General features: G+C 40.1%; 2 long non-coding RNA genes across 3 annotated transcripts; one reads left to right on the top strand and one right to left on the bottom strand.

Moving 5' to 3' along the window:
* The first annotated feature begins 13,138 nt into the window (after positions 1-13,138).
* LOC124378212 lies at positions 13,139-17,808 on the top strand. The gene is made up of 3 exons (XR_006924181.1): positions 13,139-13,238; positions 13,799-13,911; positions 17,517-17,808. It is a non-coding gene; the product is annotated as an uncharacterized LOC124378212 (long non-coding RNA).
* A 14-nt stretch (positions 17,809-17,822) lies between these two features.
* LOC124378211 lies at positions 17,823-19,156 on the bottom strand. 2 transcript variants are annotated; one of them, XR_006924179.1, is made up of 6 exons: positions 18,724-19,156; positions 18,586-18,633; positions 18,423-18,500; positions 18,287-18,349; positions 18,049-18,201; positions 17,823-17,935 (listed from the first exon to the last, which is right to left on the bottom strand). It is a non-coding gene; the product is annotated as an uncharacterized LOC124378211 (long non-coding RNA). The 2 variants fall into 2 exon arrangements; XR_006924180.1 differs by lacking the exon at positions 17,823-17,935 and having other exon boundaries at positions 18,048-18,201; positions 18,724-19,150.
* Positions 19,157-23,316: the final 4,160 nt, after the last annotated feature.

Below are 23,316 nucleotides of genomic sequence, written 5' to 3'. Positions count from 1 at the left end.
ATTAGGCAGCTTTAAAATGACTGTGATACTCAGCTCCTTCTAGACATTTACTGGTGTGGTTACAAACATGGTGAGGTCAAGAGAATGATCCAGGAAGACAAGAGAACAGGTGATTACTCTTCACAGGAAGGGCAATGGCTATAAGAAGATTGCAAAGATGTTAAACATACCAAGAGACACCATAGGAAGCATCATTCGCAAATTCAAGGCAAAGGGCACTGTTGAAACGCTACCTGGTCGTGGCAGAAAGAAGATGCTGACTTCGACTGCTGTGCGCTACCTGAAGCGTAGAGTGGAGAAAAGTCCCGTGTGACTGCTGAGGAACTGAGAAAAGATTTGTCAGATGTGGGTACTGAAGTTTCTGCTCAGACAATACGGCGCACCCTGCGTAATGAAGGCCTCCATGCCAGAACTCCCAGGCGCAGCCCTTGCTGTCCCCAAAGAATAAGAAGAGTCGACTGCAGTATGCCAAAAGTCATGTGGACAAACCACAGAAGTTTTGGGATAGTGTTCTGTGGACTGATGAAACAAAATTAGAACTGTTTGGGCCCATGGATCAACGCTATGTTTGGAGGAGGAAGAACAAGGCCTATGAAGAAAAGAACACCTTGCCTACTGTGAAGCATGGCGGGGGGTCAATCATGCTTTGGGGCTGTTTTGCTTCTGCAGGTACTGGGAAGCTTCAGCGTGTGCAAGGTACCATGAATTCTCTTCAGTACCAGGAGATATTGGATGACAATATGATGCAGTCCGTCACAAACCTGAGGCTTGGAAGACGTTGGACCTTTCAACAGGACAATGATCCCAAGCATACCTCCAAGTCCACTAGAGCATGGTTGCAGATTAAAGGCTGGAACATTTTGAAGTGGCCATCGCAGTCACCAGACTTAAATCCGATTGAGAACCTCTGGTGGGACTTAAAGAAAGCAGTTGCAGTGCGCAAGCCTAAGAATGTGACTGAACTGAGGCTTTTGCCCATGATGAATGGGCGAAGATACCTGTAGATCGCTGCAAGACACTTGTGTCAAGCTATGCTTCACGTTTAAAATCTGTTATAACTGTAAAAGGATGTTGTACTAAGTACTAAGATTGAATGTCACTTGGGGGTTGAATAAAACTGATAATGATGTGAGCTCAGAAAAGACATTTGTGGTTATTTCATTATAAATGTTATGTTATATTTGTCTGACCTACACGTGCCTCTTTGATTTAATTGTAAGCAGGATGACTGAATGATCATAATCAATGTCAAACCGACCAAAACAATCAATTTCAGTGGGGGTTGAATAATTTTGAACACAACTGTATTATTGGTTTATAATATCTTCTTCTTCTTCTACTTCTTCTTCTTCTTCTTTTTCTTTCAGCTTCTCCCATTAGGGGTCACCACAGCGGATCATCCGTCTCCATACCCCCCCTGTCCTCTACATCTGCCTTTTTTAAACCAACTACCTGCATGTCTTCCTTCAGACCTCCTCCTTGGTCTTCCTCTTTTCCTCCTTCCTGGTGGCTCCATCCTCAGCATTCTATTACCGATATACCCCATGTCCCTCCTCTGCACATGTCTGAACCATCTCAATCTCACCTTCCTCACCTTATCTCCCAAACGTCCTACATGCACTGTCCCTCTAATAAACTCATTTCTAATATTGTCCATCCTCGTCACTCCCAACGAAAACCTCAACATCTTCAGCTCTGCTACCTCCAGCTCCACCTCCTGTCTTTTATTCAATGCCACTGTCTCTAAACCATACAACATCACACATCTCACCACAGTCCTATAAACTTTCCCTTTCACTCTTACAGATACCCTTCTATCACAAATCACTCCTGCTATCACTCTTCTCCACCCACTCCACCCTGCCTGCACTCTTTTCTTCACTTCTCTAACACACTCTCCATTACCTTGCACTGTTGACCCCAGTTACCTGAACTCCTCTACCTTCACCACCTCTTCTCCCTGCAACCGCACCACTCCACTCTCCACACAATGCAACTCCTTCTGACCTTTTTATACTTCTCCATCAACATTCTCAAAGCAAATACGGTGTCTTTGGTGCTCTTCCTCGGCATGAAACCATACTGTTGCTCACAGATGGATCGCCTCTTCTCTCAGCCTGGCTTCCATTACTCTTTCCCATAACTTCATGGTGTGACTGATCAACTTTATTCCTCTGTAGTTACTGCAGGTCTGCGCATCTCCCTTATTCTTAAAGCTCGGTACCAGCACACTTCTTCTTCATTCCTCAGGCATCTTTTCACCTTCCAAAATCTTGTTGAACAACCTGAAAAAACTCCACTGCCATCTCTCCTAAACATCTCCACGCTTCTACCGATATGTCACCTGGTCCTACCAACTTTCCACTCCTCATCCTCTCAATCGCTGCTTTCACTTCCTCCTTACTAATCCTATCCACTTCCTGCTTTACCATCTCCACACCATTCAACTTTCTCTCTCTCCCATTGTCCTTATTGATCATTTTACTAGTTTATAATGTAATCTGTAATATTTTGGCAAATATTCATGTAAACAATTAACTAAAAACAAAGGTGAGAGTGTTGACGAGGACAAGTCTGGATATCACTTTGTCCTTCTGACTGAGTTCAATTAAAAGACTGGAAGATTTAAAAGGATGGTTGTGCTTGAAATCATTGTTCTTCCTCTGTTACCTGTCAGAATCTGGGCGAATTACTTGACTGTGCTTCAATCTAATTCAATGGCCACTAGATGCCGCCACTGAGCCCTTATTCCCTTCTCCCTATCCCCTAATCTCTAACTGTGTCTTAATGTTTTCCACCTTCTCCTTGTTAGTACCCTGTGTATTTCAGCTCCTTGTTAGTACCCTGTGTATTTCAGCTCCTTGTTAGTACCCTGTGCATTTAAGCTCCTTGTTAGTACCCTGTGCATTTAAGCTCCTTGTTAGTACCCTGTGTATTTAAGCTCCTTGTTAGTACCCTGTGCCACCTGTTCTTGTGGTTCCCCCGGGTTGTGATATAATATTGTTTACTTGTTTATTTATGTTGAAGCTGTTTGTGTAATTTTGGGTGTTTCTTTATCTTGATTTTGGTGTTTCCTGTGTTTGTGTATTCTGCCCTTTTTTAGAGTTTCCGTAGAAGAAATTGAGGGCTACCATCAGTCGTGAGTCATGCCACCTTTAAAGCATCCTGAGACCGTTCATGTGTGGGTTGCTTCTCAGCCAAGAGAGTGGGCTCACACTCAGAGAACTGTCTAATAACACAGCCATGAATAAAGAATGCTACAGAAACATCTGCAGAGAACTTCTCTCAACCATCCAAGAACAGTTTGATGATGAACAGTGCCTTTTCCAGCCATGACTGTATGTCAAGACTTCTATTTTCTGTACCTTTTTTTTTACCACACAGGGCACACACCATAGACAATTTTAGAGACAAACCTTTACTTGTAAGAGGACGTGATCCTGTTTCCTGTCTCTTCACATGTTTCTGTTCTGTCCATTGTCTCATCATTTCCGGTTCAGAATTCTGACCATGCCCTTGTTTTCTTTTCATATGATTCACCTTGTTCTTTCTTGAATTTAAGTTGTAGCAGGATGACACTAGCTGGTTCATAGCTAAAGAAAACAAATGATTTATAATAATTTGTAAAAGCATTTTTTTTTCTGTTTAAACTAAATATGCTGTGATTACTTGTTATAACATGAGACGAACGCTGGATTTAAACTCTTTATTAAGTAGATGTGAAGTAAACATGCTATCCACTAACCCATGTTATATAAACCCCCTCCCCTACATATACTATAGTTTCATATTGTGATGTAAAGGCATGTGGTAGGACTCTGTGAAGTGTAATAAGAATGCTTTTATTGTCTATAAGACTGACCATACACAGATAGATAATAATAGATATATTCAGGACTATGTACACCTAATTCATCTAATCAGAAGCATAAAATGCACATTTGTATTAATCCTGTAAGTGTCTGTATAATAATAATAATAATAATAATAATAATAATAATAATAATATATATACGCTGTGCAGTGTGATCAGAATGCTTTATTAAATGTTACACATGACTATACACATGTTTAGGTAATTTGACACCGAATTTATTTAATCCTAAGCATAATAAACAGTTGTATTATTTATCCAGTATATACACAAGTGTATGTAAAAAACAAAAACTAGTTATTTTAAGGATATTTTAGTTCACACGAGTTGACTTACATTTTGCTGAAGAATTGTCTATCAGTTTTGCAACTATACTTATCAACGAATATCAACGAAATAAATTGAAACTGATTTATTGCGTCCAGTCTTCAGCTTAAATGATCCGAAGTGTCCATCAGTCCACATTATATTTACCTGCCAGGCGCGTCATCGGTCTGTGACGCAACATTTCCTATGACGATTTATTTTAAACAATAAAACCGAGTCGCATCTCGATGCATTTTAAATCCGTATAGAAAAACAGGACCCGTTTAAGGAAAAGGTCAAGTGGCGAAAATACCGGTATTAAAATAAACAATAATGACAATAATAAAGATTTTTGTCATTAAGATGTTAAATGATAAATAAGCATAGTAAGAAATTGAATTAAAAAAAAAAAATATATATATATATATATATATATATATATATATATATATATATATATATATATATATATATATATATATATATATATATATATATATATAAAATATATATTTTTAATATATAATATATATATATATATATGTATATATATACAGAGGTGGGAAGTAAAGGAGTACACATACTTCGTTACTGTACTTAAGTAGATTTTTCTGGTATCAGTACTTTACTCCACTATTTATTTTTCAGAACTTTTTACTTTTACTCATTACATTTTTACACAAATATCTGTACTTTTTACTTCTTACATTTTCAAAACCGGTTTGTTACTTTAGTTTTAATCCATTGATTTGGCGAAATATATATTTTTTATTTTCACTGTGCGCCGATTTCAGCCGAACAACCGATTTCCTGTCATTGCGCGTTCAATCCACTGGTGTATAAAGTACGGACTCTCACTCACCACAGAAGGCAGTAAGAAGTTTGGGGTTAACGTGGATGAGACAGAGGGAGTCTGTGATGTAAACATGACTGAGAACAGACACAATCCTGATCATCATCATCTTTTCTCTGCTTGTGTTCTATATGTGGATCTTCAGCCTGGACACATTCTTTAGGTAACAACATTTTTAATTAGTTTTGTATTAATATATATATTTATATATATATATATTTGGCTGTCAAAATTAAAATTATTTTAAACGGCACAACATTTTTTCCTTTCTTTACTTAGATATAAAATAAATAATTTAACTCCAGATAAAAATATTTTTAATCAGTAAACTTTTGTTTTATTTCTGAGTCTCAAATCAAACACCAAATCCGCCATGTTTTACACAATTTACCCTCTGGGTGGCGTTTTGTGGGTTTTTCCCTCATAATGGCGACGCAAACTTAAATTACTGTCTTTATTTAAATCTGTAAAATGTCTATAATTGTATATATATAAAAGCTTCCTGACTTGACTTGAAGAGGTGCATTTTCTCCGGTATCACCTCATTAACTGTCCGTGTGGAAACATAGCAAGGGCTCTTAATGATGTCCACATATCTCTGCACTGATATAGCCTTTATATTTAATCACTGTACATATGCTTACATATATATCACATGCTGTAAATATGATACATGTTTAACACCTCCAAGCTGCCAGTTTTGGGCACTTGAGCAAGCACTTAACTCACTACTGCTCATTTAGTAAATGAGATCATTAAGAGTCGCTCGGGATAAACACTTCCAACAGGAAGTGGCTATATCTCGCTATCATTGTCTCTCTATTTTCTCTATCTAATTGTCTCTTTTAGTAAAAGTCTCTGTCTCACTGTATATGTCTCTCTCTTGCTGTCTCTCTATTTGTTTCTCACTCTTTCTAAAGCTGTGTCTGTGTCTCTTTGTCTTTGTCTCTGTCTTTCCTGCTTATTTACATGTCTAACAAAGTTTTGAGTTTTGAAGTAATGCCATTAGTGATCTATGATGAAAGACTTCCCTGGTTCGATTCTTACCTCTAGTTTCATATTGAACATTATGAGAAGTTTTTAAAAACAGAACAATGAAAGATCATTAAAATTGGTTGCTGGTAAATCATGGTATATCAGTGGTGCAGGTGTTGGAGATGTGGTTCTTGTACCTGAGTCACTTCTCATAGACTTCGAGTTACTGAGAGAATGTACAGGAAGGAGAAGTTTTGACCCTCTACCATCATGATCTAAGAGAAAACACTGGGCTCCTAACTATAGAAAAGCCAAGATTCCAATAAGCAAAGGCTTGTTTGCCTCTCTGGTGTTGGTGTAATGGTCAGTGAAGTGGTCGCTGCTTTCTGACTCACCTGGTTCGATTCCCACCCCTTAGCTTTCCTTTAAATTGTTTAAAAAGTTTTTAAAAAGAACCAAAAAAGGTCCAAAAAATCAGGTTCTTGCAGGAAATCCTGTGGCTCAATTGGAAGAGCTGTACCTCTGGGTTGAGAGGTTGCTGGTTCAAATCCCGGCCAGGGTTTAAAGTAAAGAGTGTGGAAGGTTCCGGTGGCCGTAGTAAGGAAGGTGTCAGAAATAGCTGTGTGGAAGGTTGGATGTGGTTTCGGAGGGTGTATCCTGAAGCAGGGGGGCAATATCCGGGCATCTGCCCCCCCGGTGTCTGAGTAGTTGAAAACAGGGGGTTATGAAGCAAAAACGTTCAAAAAAGTATCGACTTAGTTTTGCATATAGGGAAAAATTCTGCCAAAAACCTATCACCCTCACTTTTTCTGAGGCTGTGAAGCAGCTAGTATTCACAGCCTTTGTTTACAGTCAACTACCTCATTGCTCACCAGACACTACTTTCCACCCAGCTTACCCAGTGTGGGGACAAGCCAGATTCAAACCAGCAACCTCTGAGCTCAGAGGCAAGGCTTTTATCACAAAGCCATCAAGTCCCACAACACACCTTCTTTTTTTTGGGGGTTTATCATTTGTTTCATGCTTCAAAGCAAGAAATTCAGACCAGACAGAAACACAGAAAGCAGGATTCGAACCCTGAACCCCACCAATAGCGAAATACCAGTCTTAACCCACTGAACCATCGGGAAGGACCGGCTGCGACGATTGTTTAGAGCAGGTCTATCTTTTCTTTCAAACCATCAACACAAGAATATAATGCTAAAGACAGACATAGGCAGCAAACCCATAACGTGACTAGCAGGTACAAAACAGGATTCGAACCCTGATTCACACCATTAGCAAGGCACCAGCATTAACCCACTGAACCATCAGGAAGGACAAGCTGGGAAGCTTGTTTAGAGCAGGTCTGTCTTTCTTTTTAACCCATCAACACAAGAATATGAAGATGTAGGAATCAGGAATTTAACCTACCTCATGACTAGCAGACAGAAAGCCAGGTTTGAACCCTGACCACCAACATTAGCAAAGTACCAGCCTAAACCCACTAAGCCATCAGAAAAAAACATGATGAGAAGCTTGATTAGAGCAGGTCTATCATTCTTTTCAAACCATCAACACAAGAATTTAACAGTAAAGAAAGACGTAGGAAGCGAATACAGATGTAAGTAGCACAAGTTAAACCCACATTGTAAATAACAGGAAGAAAGCAGGATTCAAACCATGATCCCCACCACCAGCGAGATACCAACCTTAACCCATTGAACCATTGGGGAGGACAGGGAAGGAAGCTTATTTAGAGCAAGTCTATCTTTCTTTTCAACCCATTAAAAACAAAAATATATCGCTAAAGAAAGATTTAGGAAGTGAATCCTGATCGTGACTGGCAGGCAGAAAGCAGGATTCGAACCCTGAACCCCACCAAAAGCAAGAAACCTGATTTAACCCACTGAACCATCAGGGAAGACAGGCCAGGATGGTTGTTTAGAGCAGGTCTATCTACCTTTAAACCATCAACACAAGAATATAAAGCTAAATAAATATTTAGGAAGCAGGAATATAGCCTACATTGCAAATAGCAGGCAGAAAGCAGGATTCAAACCCTGCTCCGCACCATCAGCGAGCCACCAGCCTTAACCCACTGAACCATGGAAGAGATCAGACTGGGAAGCATGTTTAGATGAGGCACAAGCCTTAAACCACTGAGCGACCACTGCTGAAAAGCATGTGTGCTTTTTGGAGGGTTCATACTTTGTTTCATGCCAGCGCAGTAAGAAAGAAGGCATGTAGGACTGGCTTTGAAACCTTATCACCAGCGTGGACTATATTAAAGACCATGTTCAGGCACAAGCCTTAACCCACTGAGCTACCACAGAAGTGCCTTTTTTTTGGTGGAGTTATCTTTTATTAAAGACCAGGAAATCAAGAAATTAATCCAACACAAAAAGGACAGAATTAAAATGTTTTCAGGTTTTATTTACCAACACAGCAACCAGCTCAACCAGGAATCAAACTCTCAAACTCATCCTTGTGGGGATACTGACAGTAACCCACTAGGCTATCACATCCATCCATCCATCCATCTATCTATCTATCATCTGTCTGTCTGTCTGTCTATCTATCTACAATGAGGAAAATAAGTATTTGAACACCCTGCTATTTTGCAAGTTCTCTTACTTAGAAATCATGAAGGGGTCTGAAATTGTCATCGTAGGTGCATGTCCACTGTGAGAGACATGATCTAAAAAAAATATCCAGAAATCACAATATATGATTTTTTAACTATTTATTTGTATGATACAGCTGCAAATAAGTATTTGAACACCTGAGAAAGTCAATGTTAATATTTGGTACAGTAGCCTTTGTTTGGAATTACAGAGGTCAAGCGTTTCCTGTAGTTTTTCACCAGGTTTGCACACACTGCAGGAGGGATTTTGGCCCACTCCTTCACACAGATCTTCTCTAGATCAGTCAGGTTTCTGGCCTGTCGCTAAGAAACACAGAGTTTGAGCTCCCTTCAAAGATTCTCTATTCGGTTTAGGTCTGGAGACTGGCTAGGCCACGCCAGTTTTGAGTTTTGAAGTAATGCCATTAGTGATCTATGATGAAAGACTTCCCTGGTTCGATTCTTACCTCTAGTTTCATATTGAACATTATGAGAAGTTTTTAAAAACAGAACAATGAAAGATCATTAAAATTGGTTGCTGGTAAATCATGGTATATCAGTGGTGCAGGTGTTGGAGATGTGGTTCTTGTACCTGAGTCACTTCTCATAGACTTCGAGTTACTGAGAGAATGTACAGGAAGGAGAAGTTTTGACCCTCTACCATCATGATCTAAGAGAAAACACTAGGCTCCTAACTATAGAAAAGCCAAGATTCCAATAAGCAAAGGCTTGTTTGCCTCTCCGGTGTTGGTGTAATGGTCAGTGAAGTGGTCGCTGCTTTCTGACTCACCTGGTTCGATTCCCACCCCTTAGCTTTTGTTTAAATTGTTTAAAAAGTTTTTAAAAAGAACCAAAAAAGGTCCTAAAAATCAGGTTCTTGCAGGAAATCCTGTGGCTCAATTGGAAGAGCTGTACCTCTGGGTTGAGAGGTTGCCGGTTCAAATCCCGGCCAGGGTTTAAAGTAAAGAGGGTGGAATGTTCCGGTGGCCGTAGTAAGGAAGGTGTCAGAAATGGCTGTGTGGAAGGTTGGATGTGGTTTCGGATGGTGTATCCTGAAGCAGGGGGGCAATATCCGGGCATCTGCCCCCCCCAGTGTCTGAGTAGTTGAAAACAGGGGGTTATGAAGCAAAAACGTTCAAAAAAGTATCGACTTAGTTTTGCATATAGGGAAAAATTCTGCCAAAAACCTATCACCCTCACTTTTTCTGAGGCTGTGAAGCAGCTAGTATTCACAGCCTTTGTTTACAGTCAACTACCTCATTGCTCACCAGACACTACTTTCCACCCAGCTTACCCAGTGTGGGGACAAGCCAGATTCAAACCAGCAACCTCTGAGCTCAGAGGCAAGGGTTTTATCACAAAGCCATCAAGTCCCACAACACACCTTCTTTTTTTTGGGGGTTTATCATTTGTTTCATGCTTCAAAGCAAGAAATTCAGACCAGACAGAAACACAGAAAGCAGGATTCGAACCCTGAACCCCACCAATAGCGAAATACCAGTCTTAACCCACTGAACCATCGGGAAGGACCGGCTGCGACGATTGTTTAGAGCGGGTCTATCTTTTCTTTCAACCCATCAACACAAGAATATAATGCTAAAGACAGACATAGGCAGCAAACCCATAACGTGACTAGCAGGTACAAAACAGGATTCGAACCCTGATTCACACCATTAGCAAGGCACCAGCATTAACCCACTGAACCATCAGGAAGGACAAGCTGGGAAGCTTGTTTAGAGCAGGTCTGTCTTTCTTTTTAACCCATCAAAACAAGAATATGAAGATGTAGGAATCAGGAATTTAACCTACCTCATGACTAGCAGACAGAAAGCCAGGTTTGAACCCTGACCACCAACATTAGCAAAGTACCAGCCTAAACCCACTAAGCCATCAGAAAAAAACATGATGAGAAGCTTGATTAGAGCAGGTCTATCATTCTTTTCAAACCATCAACACAAGAATTTAACGGTAAAGAAAGACGTAGGAAGCAAATACAGATGTAAGTAGCACAAGTTGAACCCACATTGTAAATAACAGGAAGAAAGCAGGATTCAAACCATGATCCCCACCACCAGCGAGATACCAACCTTAACCCATTGAACCATTGGGGAGGACAGGGTAGGAAGCTTATTTAGAGCAAGTCTATCTTTCTTTTCAACCCATTAAAAACAAAAATATATGGCTAAAGAAAGATTTAGGAAGTGAATCCTGATCGTGACTGGCAGGCAGAAAGCAGGATTCGAACCCTGAACCCCACCAAAAGCAAGAAAACTGATTTAACCCACTGAACTATCAGGGAAGACAGGCCAGGATGGTTGTTTAGAGCAGGTCTATCTACCTTTAAACCATCAACACAAGAATTTAACGGTAAAGAAAGACGTAGGAAGCGAATACAGATGTAAGTAGCACAAGTTGAACCCACATTGTAAATAACAGGAAGAAAGCAGGATTCAAACCATGATCCCCACCACCAGCGAGATACCAACCTTAACCCATTGAACCATTGGGGAGGACAAGGTAGGAAGCTTATTTAGAGCAAGTCTATCTTTCTTTTCAACCCATTAAAAACAAAAATATATGGCTAAAGAAAGATTTAGGAAGTGAATCCTGATCGTGACTGGCAGGCAGAAAGCAGGATTCGAACCCTGAACCCCACCAAAAGCAAGAAAACTGATTTAACCCACTGAACTATCAGGGAAGACAGGCCAGGATGGTTGTTTAGAGCAGGTCTATCTACCTTTAAACCATCAACACAAGAATATAAAGCTAAAGAAATATTTAGGAAGCAGGAACATAACCTACATCGCAACTAGCAGGATTCAAACCCTGCTCCGCACCATCAGCGAGGCACCAGCCTTAACCCACTGAACCATGGAAGAGATCAGACTGCGAAGCATGTTTAGATGAGGCACAAGCCTTAAATCACTGAGTGACCACTGCTGAAAAGCATGTGTGCTTTTTGGAGGGTTCATACTTTGTTTCATGCCAGTGTAACTGGTTTTGTCTGCATTGTGTTTTTCTTTTTGTTGTTCCGTGAAATAAAGGCACACGTCTCTTTACAATGTGTAAAACTTGCCCCTTCAGTTCTCTTGTATGTGGACATAACACGAAAAGGGCGAGGAAGTCATTTAAGCCTAATTAATAATAAACAACACAACAGCATGCCTGACAAGAGATAACACAGTCTCTTAACAATGTGTAAAACTTGCCCCTTCATTTCTGCAACACAAATGTAATGCGCAACGTAATCAGCACGTCTCAAGTTTAACCTCATTTAAAATATTAACATGAACATAATGGTACACACATGCAAAATGAAGTGATACATACAATTTAAACCAAAAGCCTGAATATAAAAAACATTTTTAAACAAATATTAAACTCTACTAAACAGAGCTCAAAAGAAACCCACCTCTTCCATGTGGACATAACACGAAAATTAGGTTTGATGCTGCAATCAGAGAGTTAAAGGGGTATGCACATATATGGAGGCCCAAATCAACTATACATTAAAGCATGTCCTTTTTGTGTAATTCTACCTATAAAATTAATATTATACATTCCATACCCGTTACACTCACCCCCCTAGAATTACACAAAATACTGAGAACACAGGAAAAAAAATTGCACACTGGTCATAAGACTTACATGGTCAACACACAAGAATTAGTGAAGACATTCAGCATGAAAAGCTACCCAAGTAAGGGATAAAAATATTTTGAAATTGGCCATATTCCAACACATTTTATAGACATTGACATGGTGCCCATTACACCACACGTAGACCAAGTACAGAAGTTTCAGTTAAGAAATACAAATGAACAAACAAGTAACAAATACAACATGTATCAAAATGGTAATCAATTATATTCATACATGAATGACTGAAGACCCAGAATCCAAACCTAACAAGCTTTCAAGCTGGACCATAGATTCAATAAGTTTACATACTGGCTTGATAACTCTACCAAACCTGGTGGTATAATGATTACCTGTATTTAAAACTGCTACAGGTTCCTGCCCATGGGGAACACTGGAAGAAACATGAGTTTGGGATGAATGGTTAGCACCAGCCACAGTACTATCATCAGTCACTAGCACAGGAACTTGTGCATTTGGTTCCTGTTGATCGGGCATCTGAGAATGCACCCATGAAGCGGTGCGGTCATCCTCACAAGTAGCTACATTGGAGATATTGGACATGCATTCAGCCTGTGAGAGATCCGTTGCTTCATACTGTTCATCATCTACATGTACTGTAGACTCACTTTTACTAGTGCAAGTCTGCCCAATTAGATCAACAGAGTGTGTTGCATCAGACATCTGCAAGGGAATGCAGCAGGTATGTATGTCAATGGTCTCATGACCGGAACTTAACCTGTCCGTTTCAGGCAAAGGGAGAAAGTTAACTTGCAAAAGTAAATTCCGGTGTACTGTTCGTTCATTACCAGCCTTGTCACGAATCTTATAAACATGTATGGAAGGCTTTGAAGCAACAACAGTGTACACAACTGGATTCCATCTGTCAGCAAGCTTCCGTTTCCCTCTACATCCCTTGTTAGCCACAAGCACCTGGGGGGTATTTCAGAAAGCAGGTTATGTGACATACCTGGGTATGTTTAAGGGTAAGTTCGTGGATAACCTCAACTTTCGGTTCCAAAAACAGAGGTAACTTTCTGGGTATGTATGTAACCATAGCAACTGACTCTCTGAAGATAACCTGCTCGGGAGCAGGTTATGTTTCAGTGTAACTTCGGCATGCCCATTCGATGAGGATCCTGTGGATGTAGAAGCACAAATTATACAAGGTTTTTTTTCGCGGGAGAGGGTTATAAGACCGCATTTTGATGTGTTTGCATACCCTAATGAATATTTGAAAGAGCGTTATCGTTTTCCAAAAGATTCGTTAGTTTATTTAACACATCTTTTAAAACCGCATATCGCAAATGTGACAAACCGCGGTTCTGCGCTTAGCACAGAAAAAAATTTTTGTACAGTGTGGGCGATTCAGAGCATGTGGGAAAGGCAACTGTGTGTAGAGCCGTTCGTACAGTATGTCTGGCACTTAAACAGTTCATATATATATATATATATATATATATATATATATATATATATATATATATATATACATGTATTCATTATGCGCACACACACTTCATACTTCCATAACTTTCTGTTTCAGGGTTTCCAAATGTAATTGGGTGCATTGATGGCACTCACATTCCTATTAAAGCTCCACCAATAAATGAGGGAGACTATGTTAATAGGAAATCTATTCATAGTATCAATGTGCAGGTAACAACTTAATTTTTTCCCCTTCTTAAAATCATTAAAGTCATTACTTTTTCCTAAATAGGTAATATGTGAGGCAACCCAAATCATTACCAATGTTGAGGCAAAATGGCCAGGATCTGTGCATGATGCCAGAATTTTTTGGCATCAAGTTCTCTACACCAACATAAAATATTCAGTGTCCGAAAGCAGGTCAAGTCAGTTAATTCCACTAATTATTATTTATAGACCCCCAGGGCCCTACTCTGATTTTCTGATAGAATTTGCAGATTTCATTACAAATCTAGCTACTTCTTTAGACAAAGCATTAATTGTTGGAGACTTTAATATTCATTTTGATAATCAGGAAGACTCCTTAAGAGCAGCAGTTGTGTCCATTCTAGATTCAGTCGGAATTAATCAGAATGTTATAGGACCCACTCATAGTGGTGGACACACTCTCGACTTGTTGTTAACATTTGGATTAAAAATAAAAAACTTAGTCATAATTCCACAGTCTGAAGCTATTTCAGACCATTATCTAATCTCGCTTAAAATTTGCCTTAGTCATTGCATTTCTCGTCACCACGTTACCGTGTTAAGCGTACTTTCACGTCAGCTACAGCAGCGCGTTTTATTAATAATCTTCCCGATATTACGATATTAGATAGATCTCCGTCAGACCCCGCAGAGCTCGACTGGGCCACTGAACATCTAGAAACAACGTTACGTTACACTCTAGATGATGTAGCTCCCTTAAGACCAAAATGATCAGGGAGAAAAAATTAGCACAGTGGTATAATGATCATACGCGCACCTTAAAACAGAACACTCGAAAACTAGAACGTAAATGGCGTCAAACAAAATTAACAGTATTTCAAATAGCATGGAAGGAGAGCCTCCTAAATTATAGAAAATCTCTTAGTGCTGCCAGATCAGCATATTTCTCCACCCTCATAGAAAATAACAAGCATAATCCTAGATTTTTATTCAGCACGGTAGCAAAATTAACAGGGAATAAAAGCACTGCGCTAACATGCACACCATCAATAGGTAGTAATGATTTCATGAACTTTTTTAATAATAAAATTGAAAACATCAGGCAAGAAATCCAGGCGGTTAATATAAATCCAAATTATTTTACAAGTAACCCTGTAGACAGCAGTGTCATTATAGCAGACAATCAATTACAAAGCTTCACTACTATTCATGAGAGTGACTTAATTTCATTAATCTCCTCATCAAAATCATCAACCTGTATTCTCGATCCCTTGCCTACTAGTTTCTTTAAACAGATAGCTCCAGAGGTAATCAAACCTGTTTTAAAAATAATTAACTCTTCCATTAGCACTGGTTATGTACCGAAATCCTTCAAACTGGCAGTTATCCACCCCCTTATTAAGAAACCTGACCTTGACCCATGTCAGTTGTCCAACTACAGACCGATATCAAATCTCCCCTTTATATCCAAAATTTTAGAAAAGGTTGTAGCACAGCAGTTATGCTCACATCTGCTTATGAATAACATTTTTGAAATGTATCAGTCAGGATTTCGGCCTCATCAGAGACGGCGCTAGTTAAGGTGGTAAATGACCTGTTATTGGCCTCTGATCAGGGTTTTGTCTCCTTACTTGTTTTGCTCGACCTTAGTGCAGCTTTTGACACCATTGATCACACTATACTGCTTGCTAGACTTGAGAATGTTGTAGGAATAAAGGAACAGCTCTCTCTTGGCTCAGGTCTTATTTGACTGATCGCTATCAGTTTGTGGATGTAAATGGTGAGTTCTCCACGCTCTATGAGGTAAAGTTTGGTGTCCCTCAAGGATCTGTCTTAGGCCCACTGCTTTTCTCTTTATATATGCTGCCTCTTGGTGAAATTATTCATAAACATGGGATTCGCTTCCATTGCTATGCTGATGACACACAGCTGTATATTTCAGCAAAGCCAGATGAGAGAGATCAGCTTAACAATGTTGAGAAGTGTGTAAAGGACATTAGACAGTGGATGCTTAATAACTTTCTTCTGCTCAACTCAGATAAGACGGAAGTACTTTTACTAGGACCACATGCAGCTAGAAGTAAACTTTTCGATTACGTAGCATCTCTGGATGGTGTTTCTGTTTCAGCATGTACGGCTGTCAAAGACCTTGGTGTGATTATTGACCCGAGTCTTTCCTTTGAGTCTCACGTGAATAACATCACCAGAATCGCCTTCTTTCACCTTAGAAATATTGCTAAGATTAGAAATATGATGTCGTTACAGGATGCAGAAAAACTGGTTCATGCTTTTGTTACTTCTAGATTAGACTACTGTAACGCTTTACTGTCTGGGTGTGCAGTAAGTGCATAAATAAGCTTCAGTTAGTCCAGAATGCAGCAGCAAGGGTCCTCACTAGATCTAGGAAATACGACCACATCACCCCTGTTTTAATCAGTCTACACTGGCTCCCAATCAAATCTCGCATTGACTATAAAATATTACTACTGACGTATAAAGCACTTAACGGTTTCGCACCGCAGTATCTGAGTGAACTTCTGTACCAGTATGATCCTCCACGCCTACTTAGATCAAAAGGTGCTGGCTATCTGTTGGTTCCTCAAATAATGAAGACTACAGCAGGGGGCAGATCTTTCTCTTATAAAGCCCCACAGTTATGGAACAGCCTTCCAATCAGTGTTCGGGACTCAGACACAGTCTCAGTGTTCAAGTCGAGGTTGAAAACGTATTTATTTAGTCAAGCCTTTTATCAGTAGATTTCTCTTAGGTAAAGGCACAGATCTGGAGGGAACATGGATATAGAGTGTTTGGTGAACTGGTATATTTGTATGCTGTCGTCCCCTCACATTCACACGTTCACTCAGGTTTGTTGACGGTGGTGTGGTGGGTCGTCTCTTATCCCAGAGATCCCTCATGTCTGTGTTACCTTCTGGTTCTCCCTTTTAGTTATGCTGCCATAGCGAGTCTTGCCGGAGTCCAAACTGCACAGTGACATTAACTTTCGTACACCAATAGTTACACTTAATAATCCATATCCTTCTCTTCCCGTCACCCTCTCTCTCTCTCTCTCTCTTTCGGTCGAGTTAAACATGCTCCTGAGGCTCCAGTGACCACTGTTCCTGCCCTCCTTGGATCTTCACACTTCTGTGCAGCTCGGGACGGTCTCTTAATTCCGGAGTAGAACGGGTGCTTTGAGGACGGATTGGACTGTAGTTGGTGTCGGCGGTCTGCTGCACTGACTCGGGAGTGCAGTTTGCTTCTGATCATCATCACTGTACCCCACAACATTGTATATCTGCTTCAAATGGACATTTGGTGCAACCCAGATGAGGATGGGTTCCCTCTTGAGTCTGGTTCCTCTCAAGGTTTCTTCCTTATGCCATCTCGGGGAGTTTTTCCTTGCCACAGTTGCTCATCAGGGACAAACATACTTACAAAGAACATATTTATGTTTAATCACCACATTATCTGTGTAAAGCTGCTTTGAGACAATGTTCATTGTTAAAAGCGCTATACAAATAAAAATGAATTGAATTGAATTGAACATTTCAGCAGGGTATGTTTTGCTTTATACAATTGTTCTTTTTTCCTTTTTACTATATTTGTGTTGTACATTTCAATCATTAAAGGACAGTACAATGGTTACTTGCTGGGGGACAGAGGATACCCTTGTCTGCCCTATTTAATGACACCCTACCCTGAACCTGAGCCTGGACCACAGACACGGTTTAACCTGGCTCACAGCCGAACACGGACCAAGGTGGAGATGACTATAGGGATCCTCAAATCTCGGTTTCAGTGTCTACGTGGGCTCCGGGTTAGTCCAGAGAGGGCATGCGACATTATAGTGGCTTGTGTTGTGCTTCACAATATTGCCACTATAAGAGGAGAGAGCCACCCTCCTTGTATTGAGGAAGATGGCACAGAGGAACACCTACAGATTTTAGAGGCCAACAGAGACGGAAGACTTTTGAGAGACAGGATCTGTCAAAATTACTTTTATTAATTTTTTTGCACTGGTCTGCCAGGCAGTTTATTTCTTTATTTCCTAAAAAAACAATAAAAGTAAAATTCAGTAAAATGTTTATTTATATTGCTTTACACATACATACACACACCACTTTTAACATGCAACAGATTAATATTCAGACAAGTTCTCACCTTAAGGCGATGTTCCAGTAATTCAATTTCAAGTGCTGCTTTTTTAATGAGGAGCCTTTTCTCTTCCATTTGAAGCGGTATAAGGTCCATCTCCATGTCACTTTTTCTTATTTGTTTTTGAAGATGGACCTTATACAGCTCCTTTGCTGGCAACTAGGAAGGTGGAAAAATTTAATGAATGAGATTGTTTGGTCAGACAATAAAATTCAAATATGGACACCTGGACACAAATTCTTACCCTGCTTAGATTGTGTGCTGAGGTTGAAGGACCCTCATCTGTGGGCAAATCCCTAGGTATGTACTGTAAAAGGACAATGACAGTTTGTTACTCTAATGCAAAAAGGGGCCATACATTATAATGGTATGCATCATACCTCAGTGGATCTACCAGCATTGTCCACTTCTGTCACAGCAGATGTGGTCTCTTCATCGTCATCTTTATCATCATCATCCTACAGGAGAAATATTCAAGTATACATCATCTGGCAAAAAAAATACCTAAAAACAACTAAAGGTACCTGACAACAAATCACTTACAACTGTGACAGACTTTGTTCTTTCTGGAGGGTCCAATAATAAATAAGCCTACATAAAAATTAATCTTGTTCAAAAAGTGACAGAGATAGTAATTTATTAGGACAAAAAAAATGAAAACAATCATAGAGGTAAACTTACATTTCACCATTTTTTCACCATCACTTGTGGTGCATGGTGTGTGCGATGAACTGCCCCCTGGAATGCCAGCAACCACTGGTCGCCGTTTATTAAGGGACAGAGCCAGCTCCTCATATAGGTTGAGGGGAGGTGGTGGTGGGCCCCCACCAGTTAGACGGGCTTCAGTCTTCTTTCTATTAGCTACATGACAGAATGAATATACTAAATCCTGTTATAATAATAGTTCAGTAATTGTGTAATCAAATATGACCTTTTTGCAGAATGTTTTTGTGTTTCATTTTGACTTGGCTTAAAGTTCTTGTGGCTCCAGAAGGATTACACCTTATTAAATAAGAAATATACATTATTATTTTAAACTAAAGAAATAAATGGCAGGAAAAGTAAATGCTTTCATAGTGATATAACATATTCAAAAGGATGTATAAGTCATACTTCATTATTTTGCATTATAATAAAACGGGAGCCAATACGAAATTTGTAATTTAATACACTCACGCATTTACTCTGTCCGGTATTTTTTGCCAAGCCAACTCTCTTGCTTTAGCCGATGCAGCTGTATTGCTTCTTTTTAATATTATTGGCTTAAACTCCTCATAAGCGTGCATTAAATCCTCCAACTCCGCCTCTGTGAAATACGCCGCTCTCTTTTTTCGCTTTGAGTTTCCATGGTGACTCGTGAAATCGGCGATCCATTGAAAATGTCTTTATATATGCACCGTGCACGCGCATTACCTCTGGGTAACCAGTTGAAGGTTGATTAAACTAACTCTTCTCAGGTGTTTTGTAACCGACATACTCATGGTATGCCTGTTTGGGGTAAATCAACCCAGAGGTTATGATTTATCAAATGGTAAGTTACCCAAGCTTTCTGGAATACCCACCTGATCACCAATAGCAAGAGGTAGGCCTTTAACTCTTTTGTTGTATTGGTTGGACTGATGTTTCTGTTCCAGAATGGAATGCTGCTGTGCTAATGTCATTGCAGTTTGAAGATCATCAATGAGTGATCTGACATATTGATCATAGTCACAAACAGACTTGTTTGTGACTGTCCTGCAGAACGCTTTGAAACATGAGGTCAACTGGCAGCCTTGGCACCCTACCAAACATCAGGTAAAAAGGGGCAAACCCAGTTGTCTCGTGTGCTGTACAGTTGTACACAAAAGTCATGGTCTGTACCAACTGTGGCCACCTAAGCTTAGACGCAGATGGAAAGGACCTCAGCATACTGCCCAATGTCCTGTTGAACTGCTCCGTACCACCATTCCCCATCGGGTGGTAGGGGGTTGTTCTAGATTTGTCAATCCCAGCCAGTTCAAGCAGCTCTGCAAACAGCTTACTTTCGAATGTAGCCCCTTGGTCAGAATGGATGCGTTGGGGGAAAAAAAAATAGACACAGAAAAAGTTGTCCCACAGTTTCTTGGCCACTCTTTTCGCCGTCTGGTCTTGACATGGGAAAGCATGTGCCAGCTTTGTGAAATGATCTGTGATCACTAAAACAAACACAGATTTGTTGTTTCAAAGTAGGCTGCTGAGGAGAAGTGGACACAGAATTGGGACATGTCATAACACTGCACTGGTTACAAGCTGGCAAAGACATTGCAAGTGGCGTTCTCGAAGACACTCTTTTAAAATCCCTCTGATAACTATCCAACCGCTCCTGGACCTCTGCAGCACTCCACTTATCCGCAGGTTTAAACTGAAAAGACATAGCAAGATTTGGGACTGGGCAATGTGAAATAAACATCATGACAGCCTCAGCTGCGGGATCCTCAACACTGTTGCGTCTGCACAGACACTCGTCAGCAACATCAATGGCTTTGTTAAGCCTTATCCAATAATCCATTGGAGTTTCATCAGCCCTTGGGACAGTATTATAGAAATCAGCCATAGGCATGTTGGAATAAGCTAACTCACTGAAGTTGTGTTTCAGTATGTTGAACACTGCGCTTGGAAGATCACAGGCACTTAGTTCAGGGTGGCTACGCAGGGACACTTTAACCACATCTCTTGCTTTTCCAGCCAGCCTGCTCAGGATAAGATCAGAAACACCAGTATCCGATTTGCTCTTCATTCTGTTTAAATAGCTGTACATCATGTCCTCCCATTCATGGACAGTGAATGAATCACTTTTATCGCCCCTAAAGAACGGTGGAGGTGCTGAATCTTGTTGAACTATCACTTTCAGGCTAGAAGCATCCATACGCTCACTAGGAGACGGAGAATGTGAAGGTAGATTAGACTGTATTGGGCTGGGCTGATGTGCAAGGTTTAGGCTGGATGAAATACTTTCCCCTATTTTCTGAGCCAGATCTGAAATAATGCTCTCTAATGCCTCAGAAGTAATGACGCGTTTAGTATCTGGGCGTGTTATCGGGGTGGAGATAGCTGTTGGACCTGCTGAAGCACCAATCGCTGAATCAATAGTGTGCATATTATCCAGCCCCACATTAGCTAAAGCCCTCCCTCTTCCATAACAACGAGGGGTAACTTCAGATACCCTTGCATTCTGATTAATGTCAGGTCCACCACCACTACCCAATGGGAAAGTGACATTAAATTGTTCCACAGGACTGAAATTGTCTCTGCTATGATCCCCAAACATGTTTCAAATATTAAATGAAAAGACAGAAAACATGGGAAAAAAAAATTACCACTAAATAATATGCTTTAAACAGCAAAACCCTAAACAACTCAAAATCTTTCTAAATATATTTCTTTTGAAAACCTGAGAAATATGAAATAAAATCAACTCAGTTCACTAATAGGATGCAGAACGTTTAAAGCAGTAAGTAATTTCTTAAGGCAAAGACAAAATATTTTCTAAACAAATGAAGCCATGTTCCACGTTGAAATGCATCAACATTCATTCATAATATACTGCCCAGACAAAGGATATGATACTCAAAGATCACTGAATCGTTTTGCAGTCCCTATCACAGAGTCTCTCTGGATTATTATGCATCAACAAAGAACAACTGTTCTCCGGAAAAATTATAAGAATAAAAATAAAAGTCGAATAAAATCACTGAAACACTTTACCATTGTTTTAAGAAGCACCAGTTTGCTCAGTGACGTCATGCGCCGACAGTCGCGCACACACGCGCGCTCCGTAGGCGCGAGCACGGAGTCGGCGCGGCCGATGGGAATCCAGTTGTGATGAAGACCAGGAGAGGAGATTTGCAGGGAAGACGAGCTGCCACACAACCACGGCGATCGGCGAAGCGCTGATCTGTTGACCCGAAAAGATCACGGCACCAAGTGTAACTGGTTTTATCTGCGTTGTGTTTTTCTTTTTGTTGTTCCGTGAAATAAAGGCACACGTCAGCTGTCGGGTTGTTTTCTCAATTATTTTAATCTGACAAGAGATTAAACTCTCTTAAAAATGTGTAAAACTTGCCCCTTCAGTTCCCTTCCATGTGGACATAACACGAAAAGGTTGAGGAAGTCATTTAAGCATTACAAATAATTAATAATAAACAACACAACAGCATGCCTGACAAGAGATAACACAGTCTCTTAACAATGTGTAAAACTTGCCCCTTCATTTCTGCAACACAAATGTAATGCGCAACGTAATCAGCACGTCTCAAGTTTAACCTCATTTAAAATGTCTAACATGAAAATAATGGTACACACATGCAACAAGAAGTGATACATACAATTTAAACCAAAAGCCTGAATATTAAACAAAGATTAAACTCTACTAAACAGAGCTCAAAAGCCTTTAACTCTCTGATTGCAGCATCAAACCTAATTTCCTGTTTTTGCACCTCCTCTTCCCTTTTTGTGTTACGTCCACATGGAAGAGGTGGGTTTACATGTTAGGCACAAGCCTTAATCCACTGAGCTACCACAGAAGTGCCTTTTTTTTTTGGTGGGGTTATCTTTCATTAAAGACCAGGAAATCAAGAAATTAATCCAACACAGAATTGAAATGTTTTCAGAGTGGACAAGGTCCAGAAGTTTTATTTACCAACACAGCAACCAGCTTGACCATTAATCAAAATCTCAAACTCATCCTCGTGGAGATACTGACATTAACCCACTAGGCTATCACATCCATCTATCCATCTATCTATCTATCTATCTATCTATCTATCTATCTATCTAGCATGATGTGCGGTGATAAGGTTTCAAAGCCAGTCCTACATGCCTTCTTTCTTACTACGCTGGCATGAAACAAAGTATGAACCCTCCAAAAAGCACACATGCTTTTCAGCAGTGGTTTAAGGCTTGTGCCTCATCTAAACATGCTTCTCAGTCTGATCTCTTCCATGGTTCAGTGGGTTAAGGCTGGCGCCTCGCTGATGGTGAGGAGCAGGGTTTGAATCCTGCTTTCTGCCTGCTAGTTGCGATGTAGGTTATGTTCCTGCTTCCTAAATCTTTCTTTAGCTTTATATTCTTGTGTTGATGGTTTAAAGGTAGATAGACCTGCTCTAAACAACCACACTGGCCTGTCTTCCCTGTTGGTTCAGTGGGTTAAATCAGGTTTCTTGCTTTTGGTGGGGTTCAGGGTTCGAATCCTGCTTTCTGCCTGCCAGTCACGATCAGGATTCACTTCCTAAATCTTTCTTTAGCGATATATTTTTG

This window comes from Silurus meridionalis, chromosome 24 (genome assembly GCF_014805685.1).
Source record: "Silurus meridionalis isolate SWU-2019-XX chromosome 24, ASM1480568v1, whole genome shotgun sequence".
Classification (NCBI taxonomy): Eukaryota; Metazoa; Chordata; class Actinopteri; order Siluriformes; family Siluridae; genus Silurus; species Silurus meridionalis.
Note: the sequence above shows the minus strand (reverse complement) of the source record. Positions and strands in the feature narration are given on the sequence as shown.